General features: G+C 37.0%; 1 protein-coding gene across 1 annotated transcript in view; it reads right to left on the minus strand.

The window, feature by feature from the left end:
• Window positions 1–15409, minus strand: part of dusp16 (dual specificity phosphatase 16) — a 30298-nt gene extending 14889 nt beyond the window's left edge. The window contains exon 1 of the mRNA XM_006633633.3: window positions 15225–15409. The gene's annotated coding sequence lies outside the window, so the exon portion shown is untranslated. The remainder of the gene's footprint in view (window positions 1–15224) is intronic.
• Window positions 15410–16506: the final 1097 nt, after the last annotated feature.

Here is a 16506-nt window from a genome sequence, read left to right on the forward strand (position 1 = left end):
CAGTGTTCTCAAGGAAAATAAAGGCAATGTGCAAACACAAAAATGCAAATTATTTTAAAAGTAATTTTCAAAATGCAGTGTAACCTGCTAAAATGTAAGCTCCATATGTACAGAAGCTATGAAAACTGGATTTATCTAGCAGCCTGCAACTACTGTACAGACCAATTCAGCTGAAAAAGTAAACAGGAACGCTTCTGTCACCTCAGTTTAAACATCACAACCCTTTTGGACAGATTCTGAAAGCGAGTGTCTTCACCCTTCTTTCTAAAAGCAATTATGTCCTTTACATTAGCAGCTGACATTGCCTTCAGTACAGCAATCACTGCCTGCAATTCAGAAGTGGTTTCCAAGTACCCTATCTGACAGCTCAGCAGGTGCCCAGGTGCCTGAGGTCGCAGTTAAAGCAGGCCACCAAGAAAACTGCCTTCAGTTTAAGCATGCACTTAAACATAATTCACATGGAGAAAATTTAACGGACTCTGTTTTGTCTACTCAATTGCAGAAAACATCTAAAGATGCACATTTAGGAGGATAGTTTTGTAAACCGAAACCTTAACTTTGCATTCCCACTTGGCTTCCTTAATATTGATAAAAAGCAAGCCTGATTATACTTTCAGAACTGTGCAAGCAGAAATCAAAAAGGAGCCTTTTAAATACAACATATCCCAGGACAAGAACCCAAAGGTTATCAAAGACCTATACAACCCTGTTTTGCACTTGCCAAGTTTACACTAACAGCATTTTCAGAATTGCAAGATAACTTCCGAGCAACAACAGTCCACAGGGAGTACAGGCTAACAAGGACAATTAAACTTGAGGCTTTACACAGCAAATACACAGTGATACTTCTCCACTGCAGACAATCGAAAACTAGACTGAGCTCCTCAACATTACTTTTGACTATGGTCCGCTTTCTTTGGATTTTAAAATCAACCAAGTAGATATCATATACTAATGCCCTTACAATGTACAGGAAATAGTTTTGCAGAGTGAACAGTTGAACAGTTTCAAGCTGTTCTGTGCATTTATGTTCAAATTATTTAGCGTATGCAGTTTCATCTTTGAATGTAAAAGGGTTCACATATTTTTCTTCTCCTACTGCGGTCTAGCTACTGCCACTTGCCTGTTCCCATTCTCCTTTATAGATTTAATGTTCATCCCAACCATGTGTTGGATAAGACAACAGATTATAAACAGCAAAAATATCTGAGTGAATACTCATGTCTTATAGGAAGAGCTCTTCAGGTCACATTTTTTAAGCGAGATGAGAAGTAATGAGAATGTAACCTTTAGTCTTGAAAGACACACTGCACAGAACACAAACCAGAGGCAGACTAGAAAATTAAATTAGCAAACAGTAGAGATTACCAGCAAAGAATTGGGAAATTAATACCAAACAACTGTGCAATCCTGGGACTGAGCACATAATCCTGGGACTTAAACATGGAAGGTCTTTATATTGTGTTATGAATACCACATTAAAACTATGATACAGAAATGTAGAGTTCCTACACAGAACACATGCAATGCTTCGCCCTGAAAATACTATTTTCAAACCACTATTTCCAAAGCTACTTGTGAGACGTACAGTAACCCAGACAGCACTGCATTCAATTAACTGTGCTGGTTCTGTATCTGTGACTGCTCCCCATATTATCTTGACAAATCAGCGCCTCTTCTGGACAGTACTATGCACGTAGCATAACCGCACTCTGTAAAACATAAGTGTGAATCAGCCAGAGAAACTGAAGAATCTTCCACTTGTGGCTAGTTTGGAAGGACATACTAGCAATGCTTCTTTAGCTTTACTGTACATCTCTTTTAGGGGTGTGTGGCCCTGTCTGCCATATCAGATCAAAGATGGGTCAACAAGCATGTCAGCAGTCCACCAATTTCAGATGTTAAGATTTTTCGCTTGCATCTTTTCAGATTCCTCAGGAACATTTATCTTAAATTTGACAAGAGTAACCAACCATAACTGTGACCTTCAAGTATGAGCCAGAGATGACCACCCTTGTCTTCCACATAAGTTTATCAAGTTGTTTTCCATTTGTTTTTGGTTCTTAGAATCCTACATCTTTCTAGATCTTTGTATGAATGAAAATTAACTTTTTATAATCAGCTACACAAAAAGTGATGGAAATCTTCAGAGGTTGTTCCTACTTAAATAAATGTACTTGAATTCAGACTTGTGGTCTTGGTCTAAATGATGAGCATTTAAAAGAAAAATATAAACTTTAAAGTCGCTATTTGGAAACAAGATTGATTTTCACGTTATTACAGCATACCACAGATGTCTTGAATTAATCATGTTCTACACATTTTCCATTGGTGTCAATAAGATTTCACAGGCAAATGTTAATGTTCCAGAAAAAATAGCCTATACGTGCCTGTAATATTCAATTGGAAGTTATAAAGTCATCATCTTTTCATTTCTATGCACAGAAAGGGCTTTAAAGCATACTAAGGGAAAACTGTGCCTGAGTCATCATAGGAGTGTTATGGGTTACAGTCAGCCACCCGTGAGAAATAATATTATAGCAGCTCTTTTGTGATGTATACATTATAAAGAACACTTGTTCATAGTTAGTCAATATCACTTCAGGATATCTTGGATCTAAGCAGTTGTCAAAATCTTAATTTAATCTAAACATCAATGAAGAAAACTCCACATATTTATGATACAGTGGATATAAAAGGTCTACACACCCTTATTGAAATTGCAGGTTTTTCTGATGTAAAGCCAGAAATCAAGATAAATCATGTCAGTCATTTTTCCCATCTTTAATGTGACCTTGCAACGAACAAAATTCAAGAGAAAAACAAATAATAGGAAAAATAATTGAAATTAAAAATCTTACAATACCCTGGTTGCATTAGTGTGCACACACCCTCAACTAATACTTTGTGGGAGCACCTTTTGCATTTATTACAGCAGTAAGTCTTTGTGAATAAGTCTCTATCAACTTTGCACACCAAAGTTTGAGCTCCTTCAAATTGCCAGGGGATCTCCTTTAGGCCATTCCACCGATTTTCTATGGGATTGAGGACTGGGCTCTGACTAGGCCATGCCAAGACTTTGATCTTCCTTTTCTGAAGCCATTCCTTGGTTGACTTGGATGTGTGCTTTAGGTCATTATCATGTTGAAAGGTGAAATTCCTCTTCATCTTCAGCTTTCTGACAGGGATCAGCAGGTTTTGTGCCAAAATATCTTGATATTTGGAGCTAGTCATTATCCCATCTATCTTGACTAGAGCCCCTGTCCCTGCTGAAGAGAAGCAGCCCAAAAGCATGATGTTGCCGCCATCATGCTTCACAGTAGGCATGGTGTTCTCTTAGGTTTAAGGCCAAAAGGTTCAACCTTTGTCTCGTCAGACCATAAGACTTTTTCCCACATGTTTTAGGGTGATTGAATGTGTTTTTTGCAACATTTAGATGGGTTTGGATGTTCTTTTTTGTGAGAAATGGCTTCCATCTTGCCACCTTACCCCATAGCCCAGACGTGTGCAGAATACGGGAGATTGTTGTCACATGCAAGGAGTGACCAGTACCTATCAGAACAGCCTGCAGCTCCTTCAATCTTACTGTCGGCCTCTTGGTAGCCTCCCTGATAAGTTTTCTCCTTGTCCTGTCATCAACTTTGGAGGGTCATCCTGATCTTAGCAATGTCCCTGTGTCTCCACTTACTGATGATAGTCTTCACAGTGCTCCATGGTACATCCAATGCCTTTGATATTCTTTTCTACCTCTCTCCTGATCGGTCATTTTTAACAATATGATCCTGTAGATGTTTTGTCAGCTCCTTGTGGCCATAGCTATTCCAGTAGAATGCAACTACCAAAGTTTCAAGGAAACCCTAGAGGAAAAGCTGATTTCTATCTGGGGTTAATCAGAATCACTTTCATTGATGGCAGGTGTATGCTACTTACCTTTGGACAGGATTTTGAATGTGATTGGTTAAATCTGAACACAGCTACAGCCCCCATTATAAAAGGTGTGCACACTTATGCAACCAGGGTGTTGTAGGTTTTTTAATTTCAATTATTTTTCCTAATAACTATCCATTTGTTTTTCTCTTGAATTTTGTTGGTTGCAAGGTCACATTAAAGATGGAAAAATGTCTACATGATTTATCTTGATTTCTGGCTTTACATCAGAAAAACCTGCAATTTCAATAAGGATGTGTAGACTTATATCCACTGTACTGTATATAGTTAACTCGGATCCTGGCAAGTCAAACTCATTACTGTACCAGACGTATACGTATACAGAACTAAATTACATCAAAACCACTTAGTTGAAAGAGACCTCTATCATTTCAGTTACTTAACATTTAGAGACTGAAGTGATTCTGTAAAAGGAAAATTATGTCAGTTCCGACATACAAATTGTGTGACCTTTTCACTAACAGCATTCCAACATAAATTCCAAATTTATCCCTGTACAGAAAAAACACATTCATTTTTCCATTTTAACGACAACAATTTCTCAGACAATTTTTTTCTGACATCCATGTCACTGGAGCAATATTATACTTTTCATGCAATGCAACCAGTGCTACATGACCTATGTAACCTATGAAAATTAAAATAACCTATGTAACAACGGGTAGTAAATTATAAGTCCTATTACTCTCAAAGCATGTACTGTATATCATGTCCCTTCATACATCTCTAATATGTACTGAATGATATGTCAAAAATACAGATACAACACACAGCAGCTTTTGAACATTCCTGCATTTTAAAGTGTACCCAGCACACAACTTAATCAGTAATATTCTTGTTTCATTCTAACAGACATGCTAGATAATGAGGCTTGGGCTTTTGCATTCCCATGTGTGCTGGCTATATCATTTTTGAGGGACAGGATTACTTTGTTGAAATCTGTCCTAACAAATGGATGGTAATGGGAGAGCTTATTTGTTCATATTATTTTCAATTGAGCAGAGGACCTAGAAAAGCACAATATTTTTTTAAGGTTGGGGGTGGAAGGCTACATACCAGACAGCCTAATTCAGAAACAACGAGTGGGAAATGATTTCTGCTCTAACATCTTGCAATACTTTACCGTTTGTTTCTATATTCAGCATTTTACTAATGATTAAAGAGTCTTTTGTGGTACTTTCTATCCTCTCTATCTTAGACATGCACAGAGCTTCCTAAATCATTTTGGGTGTGCCCTTTCAGGTACAGGGATTTTTCAAATAATTTTATACCATTTATCCCGGTTAAAGTATCCATGGACATTTCTATTGATCAATTAGACAAGACATAACTTCAAAGTATTTTGATTATATAATATGCTAAACTGTGCAGGAAGCACAGCTGATAGCACTGACACAACAAAATACTACTTTTCAAGTGTTTCAATAAAAAGTATGGAAGATTCCTCAGTGTGTATCCATGGGACTACTGGCAGATAGAAATTTAACTTCTCCACATATGCACTACAGCAAATGGTACTACAACATGATTAATAGTTGCAAACATCTTGCAGTTGTAAACAAAATAAAGAGCTTTGCATTTCAGTGTTTAAGATGCAAGACTCCTATATTTCTTTTTCTTGTTTCACACTATCTGTGTATTTACACATCTGGTTGTGTGTGCACTTAACATTTTGAATTAAAAAGGCAATATTTTAATATGAATGAGTTAACAAACATGCCCAAAATGAGAATGCAAAAGGAGAATGCAACCATAGTAATGACAGACATTTTTTTCCGTTCATACAATCTGTTGCTTCAAATTATGGCCCTAACAATTCTGCAAGTTTGCAAAGTTACTTTTCCCAGTGGGTTTTCCTTGGTTTTGCTGAGCTTTTCTGTTTTCACAACAGTACACATTAAACAAAACCTTTGGCATTGTTCCATGGTCCATGACTGTTCATACACAAAATACTGATCCTTTACAACAACTGAAGATAATAGACTACTACATTTTTCAAAAATATGAAACAAAAGCACACACAAAGCTATTTTACTAAGAGTAGTTGCTATTTTCTGGATCATCCACACTGTCTACTGACAAAAAAAGCAGACTTAAACGGCAAGGTTAAGAAATTTAATTGTGTAATTAAAAGGATTTGACAGAAAAAGAGGCATCTTCCAGATGAAAAAACAGAAAACTATAACTTGAACCCATAACGCATGCAAGCGATGGTAGTTTAATTATTTTTATGAAACAAAATAATGGAATATTGGGAAATTACTTTGTGTCTAGAAACATCAGACACTGAAGCTGATATGAACCTAGGCACTGTAAATGCTCTGGTCACCACAGACAGTAAACACCAGCAATTAGTTTTAATATAGGTAATATATTAACAGTTAACTCTGTGCAATTGAAAAGATGGGCACAAAGTACAAAAAGTGACTCGTCTACACTGTACCACACTGTATGTTGATTTGTCATAGAATTACAAGCACTGGAACGCAGGAGTCCTAATGTGTGCTTATTTTGAGTTATTTCAGTTTCAAAACTATCTTCAATTTCAAGATGCAATTTAACCAAAACGTTCTTTCTCAGTGTCCTACGGAGTTCAGTGGTGGACATGCCCACTGAGACTCAGGGGGCTATGAAGCTGACCAGAAATGTTATGAAAAACTCAAACAAACAATTTATCACTGTCGAATTGAAGCACAACAGCCCGACACATTAGAACACTTAAGCATATCAATAGGTTTTTCATAAATGAAACATCTCCTTTACTCTACTCAAGAGTGACATTTGTTCGAGGGTTGCTTCTGGATGCCTCCTCTCAATTACAACAAGCCCCAGGTAAGCCCTTGTTAGCCCCGATTGCACAACCATGACACAACTGTGCATGCATGCGTACAGTGCTGAGATCAAAGGCCAAGGACAGCAGGAGCGACCTGTTTTCAGATACGATTCAACACATGTAGGCTTACAAGTGAATGACAATCAAACAATGGGTAACGTTAAAACATACTTCACAATCATTCCAACTGCATGTTTAACTTGTGAGATACAGTACGTTAAGACAAATTCATGGCAAAAGAGAGTTTTAGTCATCCTGCCTATTGTACAGGCATAGCTTACCTACAATTAGGCCACTTTCTTGTAGAAAACAAGAGACAGCAGCTAAGTATCCTGGCTTTGTTGTGGTTAACGGACAAGATACTTGAATTATTATGATACATAAGAGAACCAAGCCATTCTTTAGGAATTTAACTCTTAGAGTAACCATTTTATATGATTATTTTTTACTTGTTTATGTATAATTTTGTTTTCAGGAAAACTGTGTTTTACATTCGTACAACTCCAATGCAAAAATGTTCAACACAATAAAAGGCCTTGCCCTGCCTTTTGGCTTTGAACACAAGAACCTTCTTATAGGAATGTTTCCTTTATGTTCTGTGATCTCTCTTATGACTAAACCAGTCTGTTTCTTTTCTCTCTTAGCATTGACCTCTCTACTTTACCATATTTGCTGAGGACTGAAACAGTAAATCAAGAGAATAATTTAAAAAAATAAATAATCAATTATCTATTTCGCTCTGTAAAACCAGTTAGTTCAAACACGGAGGTCATGAAAGTGTGGATTTTCCTAAGGATACTTGGATTGTTTGTTTAGTATTACTGGCTCAAAAACATACAACTATTTATTCTCATGAGTGGAAACATGTGCATAAATGTATGACCTCCTGTTTAAGAATTATGTCTTTAGTGCACTATATATTTTATTAAACCTTGTACATAAATGCTGCTCTTTTTTTAAAACACATTTTCAAAACTTTATGTTGGATGTATTAGTATATAACATAGTTTAGGTGGAATACAGAAATAGCTGAGTGGGATATTTATTGTAATGACACAAAAAAACTAACATCTCTCCTAAAAATTGACAGATAAATGAAAAGAGAGCATCTGCCCCAGGTTATCTGAATATAAAACTTTCTATTTTTTTTCTGGCAGAAGCAACTACTACTGTTATAAAACAAGTAAATGTCAACAGCCAGCGCATCAGATAACCTACAACAGGTTAATAGATAATAGACAGTGGATTAATATATTATATATAACAGGACTTTGCTCATTTACATGCATCAGGAGATTTCCAAAATGTTTTTTAAAAAAGAAATGAATCAATACAACACTTCAGACCATAATTAAAAAAAACACAAGAGAGTCATTAAAATCACAAAGAAAACACTGTTCAACATCATTTGTTTTTTTTCTACATACTGGAACTATGCAGCACTTCAAGCCTTAAACTCCAGAAGAGCTCATTCCAAGTCCAGCCTGGAACGTCTCGTATTTGCAGTGCTTTCCTTGCCTCAAACCCACGCAGGGACTCCGAATAATTAGGTTGGCATTACCCTTTACAGACGGATCAAGTGTGCTATTCTGTTTTTTTCTGCTATTGATTAAACTGACCAAATCATGCTCTCTAAAAAGTATTTAATTTATCTTGGCTGAAGTCATGGAGATGATGAATACAAATGACAGAGCAAATGGAGCTTGACTAATGCAGGAATGGAAAGCATTTGTGACCCAAAAGAAGCATCACATGACACACACATGACACACTTATTTAGAAGCACAGCTTTGAGAGTCTTCATATACTGCACCTTACAGAAATGATTCTTGTGTTCAAACAAATACTTGGCAAATACAAAATAATAACAATGTTCACCACATAACTATTTATTCATAAATACTATATAATGTTTTGATTTTTGACGAGGAGAAATCTAACTATGGAAAAAAAAGGCTTGGATTTTCTTTCCTAGCAATTGGAAAATGTTGGAAGTAAAAACACAGTAACCCAGAACAGTGGGATCAGTGGGAGAGTTCAGTAAAACGGAATGAAAGAAATTGTTTATGCATGTTTAAGTAACAAGTCATGTTAAGCAAGTAGTCTGAAAACATTTCGGTCATGACTGTATTTGATTTTAATTGGTTCCATGTTGAGGTTTCCTAAAAACTTTATTTTTCTTAAGTTATAGTGTAATGTAATGTCGTTTACTCAGGTTTTTCACTGTTGGACTATGTTTCAGAAAAAAATAATACATTATGCAGCATTTTTGTTTAATCCTACCTGCCACTTCAATGCAAACAAATCTCTGGGCTGTAACTGTCTGGCAGTCTTGCATGTGCTAGCATGGAGAACAAATGAATGTACGGACAGAAGACTGCAATACTTGTCATGACAAAAAGCTGACTAGTGAAATGAAGAAGAAACTGCTAGAAGTGCCAAAAATTCACGATATAATTCCTACCCGTTTATAATTATATTTCAATGGAATGCTCTTGAAGATCTAACGTGTGCCTTGTTCTGCCGATGCATTTGGCTTGTTGTCTTTTCCTAAAGAGGGTCCAGTGACTAATAGATGATGAGGCTTGCTAGCCAAAGAAAATCCCAAGACTTTTACAAATCCACACAGCAGGATGACAACATAAAACCTCCCTTTAAAAGCTAATTTTAAGTAACAAAACATAAAGAACAAATAATAGATTACAATAAGCAGTATTAGGTGCTCTTCTCTAGAACAAACTAAAAAAACTATTTCTCTAGCTGCAAGAGGAAACCTGTTAAATGATAGACTATTCACCAGCACAACTGTGATGTGTCATTATATTAAAATGTATGGTAATGTAATCTTATAGATCCCTTAGTCAACAGAAGCACAGCTACAATTAAACTGCTGAATACAAGGGGAGTTTTAAAATTTGCAGGGATCACTGGTTCAGGCTTTGGCTATCAAATGACAATGACCAGGATTTCCTAGGGTTGCATAGATTTTAAATAAAGCAGAACACTCTTAGCTTTTGGTGCAACAGTGTCAGCCGGGACTTTCCAGGTGCCTATAATCTTGCAGTGACATCAGCGAGAAACACACCCCTCTTCCAATATGCACCGACTTCCCTTTAACACAATCTGGACTGCGCGGTGCCTCAAAGGATGAACAGATTCAACTGGATTCAACATGTCTTCATGTCCTCTTTCTCCCTGTGCAGGAGTAGCAGCCATAAAAGCTGAGGCAAAAGTAATTGACAGATCCAAATCAAAAGAATAAAATGTAGACCTACTGTAAACCATAGGTCAAGTGTACAAAAACCCATTACTTTACACCAGATCCTTAAAGACCTGGTTAGCTATTAGGGTTCAAATTACTTCCAATCACTCCACAGAAACAGTCCTCAGCAAATCCCCCAGTCTGTCGCTTCATAACTTATGCTCGTATGTGACACTTGATATCTTTTAACTCCAGATTGTTTCGGTAGCATGTCTTGAGCCAAGGTAGTAGAGAAAAGCTCTTGCCAATCTGTCGCACACTAATTCTGAAACTCTTCCAGTTACTGAGTGGCCCCTACCATGTCCTTGTTCAAATCTGAACCCAACACAACACAGTTATGGTAACCCAATACCTATGTTGGACCTACTGTCACATTCTGTCCTTACATTTATGCATTTTTCTTATCAGTATTCATCTATATACTGTAGTTAAGACCAGGCTGTGATGAAAACTAAAACTTTAACCCTCCTCTCATCTCCAAATTCCTACCTCGTTCCTTGGTAGGAAACTGCAGACTGATAGATGGTATAAGTCTCTGGAGAGCAGAAGAATTCTATAGTGATATGATTGGAACATGCAGATCAGTTGATGTTTAGACCTGATCAGGACAACAGTACTGTGACCTTTTTGTAAACCACGTTCACACAATATAAACAAAATCAATACAACACATTTTACATCTACATTTTCCATGAAAACCTCAGTGGGCATAGTGTTACTTACATTTTTAAATAGAGATTAGACAGGTTTGTTTATTTGTTGACTGAGCTCATGTGATTACATAAAGAACACCAAATGCTCAGGGTGTGGTATTGGTCAGTTAAGTTTAAATGTCCAAAATCATTTAGTCAGGAATCTGTTCAAATAGCTGTTCAGTGGTTTAAATGGTTTTAATTAATGCAACAACCTTAACCTGATACATTACCACACCCTGTCTGAGTAACTTGCTATCATTATGTTTGAAGACAGCCCGTCAATGACAGAAAATACCTAGAGAACGATATGTTCCATTTTAACAACTAAGAGACTAATCCAGAGAAACCAGGATCCCAGCACTGTGACGCACAGACCACATCCGGGAAGCACATGAAACTCCAGGAAAAAAAGCTCTAGGATGCCTGTGGGGCACTCAGGAGTAACAGTGACAGAAGAATGACAAAATTGCCTCTTTCTGGGAGAACATTTGAGACAGTGGCAGAGAGAGTGGTGGAGCATTTCATTCACTGATGAATGTTGTTGTTACGTTTTCCCAGAATTGATGGTGACCAGGAGTGTTGAGAAGTAATTCTGGGCATTTTGCTGACCTTTGCACTGCTCAAGCCAATTGGGAGAGTATAATGTAGGGAGGAATCTCCTTTAACACAAGGACATCTGTGGTGTACACCGAGGTCAACACTACTGCAACATTACCAACAAGGTCCTTGTGCCACAGCATTCCCTTCCCACCATCCAATTCTGAAGCGTAAATGTTTTCTGCAATAAAATAAAAAAAAACTACAAGGTGCTAGGATAACAATAGCATGACTTCAAGAAAACATGTCGAGGTTTTGCGGTGGTCAGCTTTTTCTCCTGACCTGAGTCCAGCAGAAACTCTGTGGGACCAACTCATCAACACCCTTAACGGGAGACAGCCATAACAGGCCAACCTTGGCCAGATGGCTCCACCTGCACAGTGGTGCAAAACCCCACAGCAGTTTGTCCAGGTGCTGTTCAAGCCTATGTGTCTGTTCTCCCAGGTCATACCTAAAAAGAGGTTTTGCAATGTTTTCATTTAGTGTTCCATGACCCATCCTGACAGCTTATGATTTGCTGTGATTTTGTTTGAAATCTATGTTAATAATAATTGCTTACACTTATATAGCACCTTTTCTGGACACTCCACTCAAAGCGCTTTACAGGTAATGGGGACTCCCCTCCACCACCACCACCACCACCAATGTGTAACCCCACCTGGATAATGCATCGGCAGCCAAAGTTCCCCAGAATGCTCACAACACATCAGCTATCAGTGGGTAGAAGAACGGAGTAATGAAGCCAATTCATAGATGGGGATTATTAGGAGGGCATGACTGGTATAGGCCAATGGGAAATTTGGCCAGGACACCAGGGTAACACCCCTACTCTTTTTGAGAAATGCCCTGTGACTTTCAACAATTTTATGTTTAATTTAAGGACGGCATCTTTTTTACAGCATAGTGTTGCCATCACTATACTGTGGCATTAGGACCCACACAGACAGCAGGGTGAGCTCCCCCTACTGGCCCCACTGACACCTCTTCCAGCAGCAGCCTTAGTTTTTCCCAGGAGGTCTCCCAGCCAGGTACTGACCAGGCTCAAGCCTGCTGAGCTTCAGTGGGTTGCCAGTTGTGAGTTGCAGGGTCATATACTATAGCTGCTGGCTATGTTTACAATATTTGAATTACACTGACCACTACTTCTTTTTTTATATACAACCTTTTCTAGAAGTGTTTCGTATTGTAAACATGCCTGTGTGTGACAGGACCGAACAAGACAAGCATGGGACAACAGCATGGAGACCAAGAAAGCTGGAGGTCTCAATCTCATTGTAGGCCTTCGTACACCAGAAGAGCCACTGACATTCACAGGTGGTGCTTTACATCTTCCTCTGCCGTTCCTGAGTAAGCAGGATGCAGGAATCCCACCAGACACTACACAACTACACAGTACCTGATGTGACCACAGGACTGAAGTAGTCTTTACACTTTCCTTTAAATGTTTTCATTTAAAAAATCATTTTTTTCTCATGATTTATAAAACTGGGGATCTGGGTGTCATATTTTAATATTATCCATTGTAAAATCCATTAAGAGTTGTTGCTGTACTATGTGTATGTTAGCATAGATAGTACTTAATACTATCTAGCATAGATAGTATATAATACTAACATACTTCCTTTATCATCATCCCTTTCATTCAACTTTAATGTGCCTTGTTATATCCATTTAAATCAAAATGTTTTGTGGGAAAAAAATATCATGACAGAGGAGGAGTATAAATTATAAGGCATTACAAAGAAGGGCATTGTGGTAAAAATTAAAGAAATCACTACAGTCAAGAAATGCAGAATAGCTTTCATCTGATTAATAAGTACCAAGTATGTGGAATAATTTTATTTTTACCAATAAAGCAGGTATATAACTCAATGTGCTAATTCAGAGAGATGACTTGGAATGAAAATGCAAAACCACCAATCAACCTCTGAAATTATTTTCTGTTATCTCAAGACGTTCATGCTTAAGCACGAAATGATTAATGCTTTAATGACTAAACATGACCTCACAAAACATCCCCATTGTGGTTCTCCTAGACCACAGTTGGTCACATTTGGGCAGAAGTTCACCCAAGGGTATTACTTAAGTACAGACAGTAACACAATTTGAACACAAAATATTTATGACAGCAGTTGAATGCAAACACATTCAATACGAAATAATCGCATTCATGTAAAATAACAACTTGTCCACAAGCAGGTGCATCCCAAAATGAAATACCGTAATTCCCAAACATTCTGGTATTACACCATGTAGTATTCTGAACTTTTAAGGACAATATCGACCATCCCTGAAAAAAACTGCTTGTGAGTTTTTCCACCTTTTGTTTTTTTTTTCACATTTATAGGATTAAAATTTAACACCTGAAAGTGCTGTCACAAAACTGGGATCCTCTATCCTCTGAAAATGTTTCTGCTCACAAACTCTGAGCACTTCAAATGAGCGAACTTTATGAGATGCCTTTCTGTCCTGACAGAGTAAGAGGGTCGGTTGATCTCTGGTAATGGCTTAGTTGCAACTCTTGTTGAAGTAAGGTTTCACAACGCCTTAACTTAAAACTTTCCAGAGTAAAATATTAAATCCATGTTCAGCAAAGAAGGCCTGTTCTTTTTACGTCTGTAGTGAACACTACCTCTTCACTGTTCATCATGTCAATAAAGAGCTCATAGAGTTGTACAGTATGTTAGACACATATTGTGGAGTTCACAGAGGAAAATACATTGATAATATATTGGTGTCAATATCTTATAATTGCCAAGCAACTATGAAAAAGTATGTAAAAGGACAGAAGGAGAAAAATAATCTTGCACATCAATTCCATAATCTACTTTACAAAAACTCTCAGACTGTTGCATACATACAGAACATGAAATCAAAGTTGGCATTACATCTACAACTTACTGTATGTTTACAGTATACCTATCCACAATCACACCCAACACGTATTCTGATAAAACATACGACAGTGTTTCAGAGTAGAAGCATAATAAAGTTCAAAATATGTAAATCAGTGATTACATTAAGTCCACGAGATTTACATCAAAAGGAAAAGAAGGTAGAGACAAAAATAGAAGGGTAACAGAAGATTATTAACATACAATTAATAAACTGAAACTGCAGTCGTTGCTAAATGCTTGAACCTTACACGTTACGGTTGCAATACCAAATTCATTATAACAACAGTGATAGAAAATAACTATCTTAGCCAGAAAATATTTTCTAATAACATGTGGTTAGGTTCTAAACTTTAGGACACACAAATGTTACAGACCTTTCCAGAAGAATCATCGGGAGAGCAGAAACCTGACTGTACCTACAGTACGCTCCACAGCGAGTTACAGTACATCTTTCCCACTGCTAAGGAGTCTCTCAATCTTAAAAAAGCGCATTTAATATGACTTCGTAATACTTATTTTACGATGTCTGTGTATGAATGTACTATGTGCAATTTATTTTAAAACGTTTAACAGTCATTCGAGATATTCTGGCTATTTTTTTCACATATTCGCCTACGTTATCTTATTATTTGTCAAATGTCATTATCGAAGCTATTCTTCTTGTTGTGTAACTAAGTCATCTTCGATTGACTCTCTACGAAGTTACTTTTAACCTCAAAAGGAAAAAAACATGATCGAAAACGTTACGTGGGATAAATTACACACAATGTACTTTACACAAATTGCGTATGCGCGCAATATTACATACCCGAAGTTTCGATGCTACTTAAAATAAATAACATCAAGTAACAAACTTTTGTACCACATATTTCATTTTTTGGCTACTAAAACAGGTCAGTTCAGCTTTCATCACTGCTTATCCCAGACACATGTGAAACACTTGCAAGGCCCGGCAGTAAATTTGTCATTTTAAGTCATTTTTGGAAACTTACTGTGTCGGGAACAACATCTAGTTTGTCCATTGCCACATTGTGTCCTCTTTCATAAAATTAAGGTTAACTAGTTGTCGTTTCCTTTACAGAAACAAACCAAAAAAGTAAAAATATATATATAACGAAAAGAAAAAAACGAAACTTCACTGGACACTAAACTTCAACCAAAGATGAGGTCATTGGGATAAAAATAAAAGGATGGCGTCATTTGAAACCAATCCCACTTCGAAGGAACCGAAATCCTTAAAGGTACAGGAACATAATTTAATTTACTGAAGTGTATGTAATATGCCCGAGACAGTACCCCTTTAAAGGACCAAACGAGAAACCATGGAGTCAAATATATTTGTCGCCTTGTATGTCAATACTAGAGGTTTTTGTTAATCACGCCTGTTGTTTTAATTCGTGTATTGTTGAACACTTGGTATCTCAAGAGCTGGGTGGTGGGTGGAGAAAGCCTCGAAGCCCCAGTACAATCAAGGCAGTATTCAAATGACCTGCTAACTCGCTCAGTGACTAAACTGCCTGGGAATTTTTCCAGTTTTTGCGCCGTGTTGTTAACCCCTTGATTACCATTCCCAATCTCTGCCATGTGTAGGTGTTTATTACAGGCGTACATTTTGACAAAACCTCAGATAAATAAATTAAATATAAAATAAAGAGAATGAAAATAATAACTTGAACAAAAATGGTAATGTGCTCTAAAACCCTCACAAAACTATAATGAGCCATCCCTACCTCCCACTTTAATGAGGCATCCAACCTACTGTACCTGTAGAATAGGTGTAGCACACTCATCTGCTGTGGATTCCTAATATAGCCTGAGAAGAAACAATCGATGTTTTGAATCAAAACACTTTTAATATATTCTGATTTTATTTTGATAGCCAGTCCTCTGTGATTCTTTTTTGTATTTTCACTCATTTGTCCAAATAATTTTTGTTTTAGCCCTCTGTTTATCTAGAGACAAAACCTATCAGGGCCAACGGTAAATTTTGAAGGGATTAAAACTAATATCTAATATAATCAATTCTTAATAATAACTAATATAACTAATAATACTTTCTTTCTTCCCATTGATTTTCAAGTCTTCCAGTAACTAAATGTTTTAAATTAAATCCTCTTGAACTTTTGTAAAAGTATGTGGTTGTTTTTTGTCATACTATCAAGTGATAGTGGTAATCTATCAATTTTTCTTCCATTTGTTTCCCTGTCTATGTCATTTATACCAGAACATCCAATCATAAAACCTATTTCATGTAGAAAAAATTCACATTTGGTG

This window comes from Lepisosteus oculatus, chromosome 7 (assembly GCF_040954835.1).
Source record: "Lepisosteus oculatus isolate fLepOcu1 chromosome 7, fLepOcu1.hap2, whole genome shotgun sequence".
Classification (NCBI taxonomy): domain Eukaryota; kingdom Metazoa; phylum Chordata; class Actinopteri; order Semionotiformes; family Lepisosteidae; genus Lepisosteus; species Lepisosteus oculatus.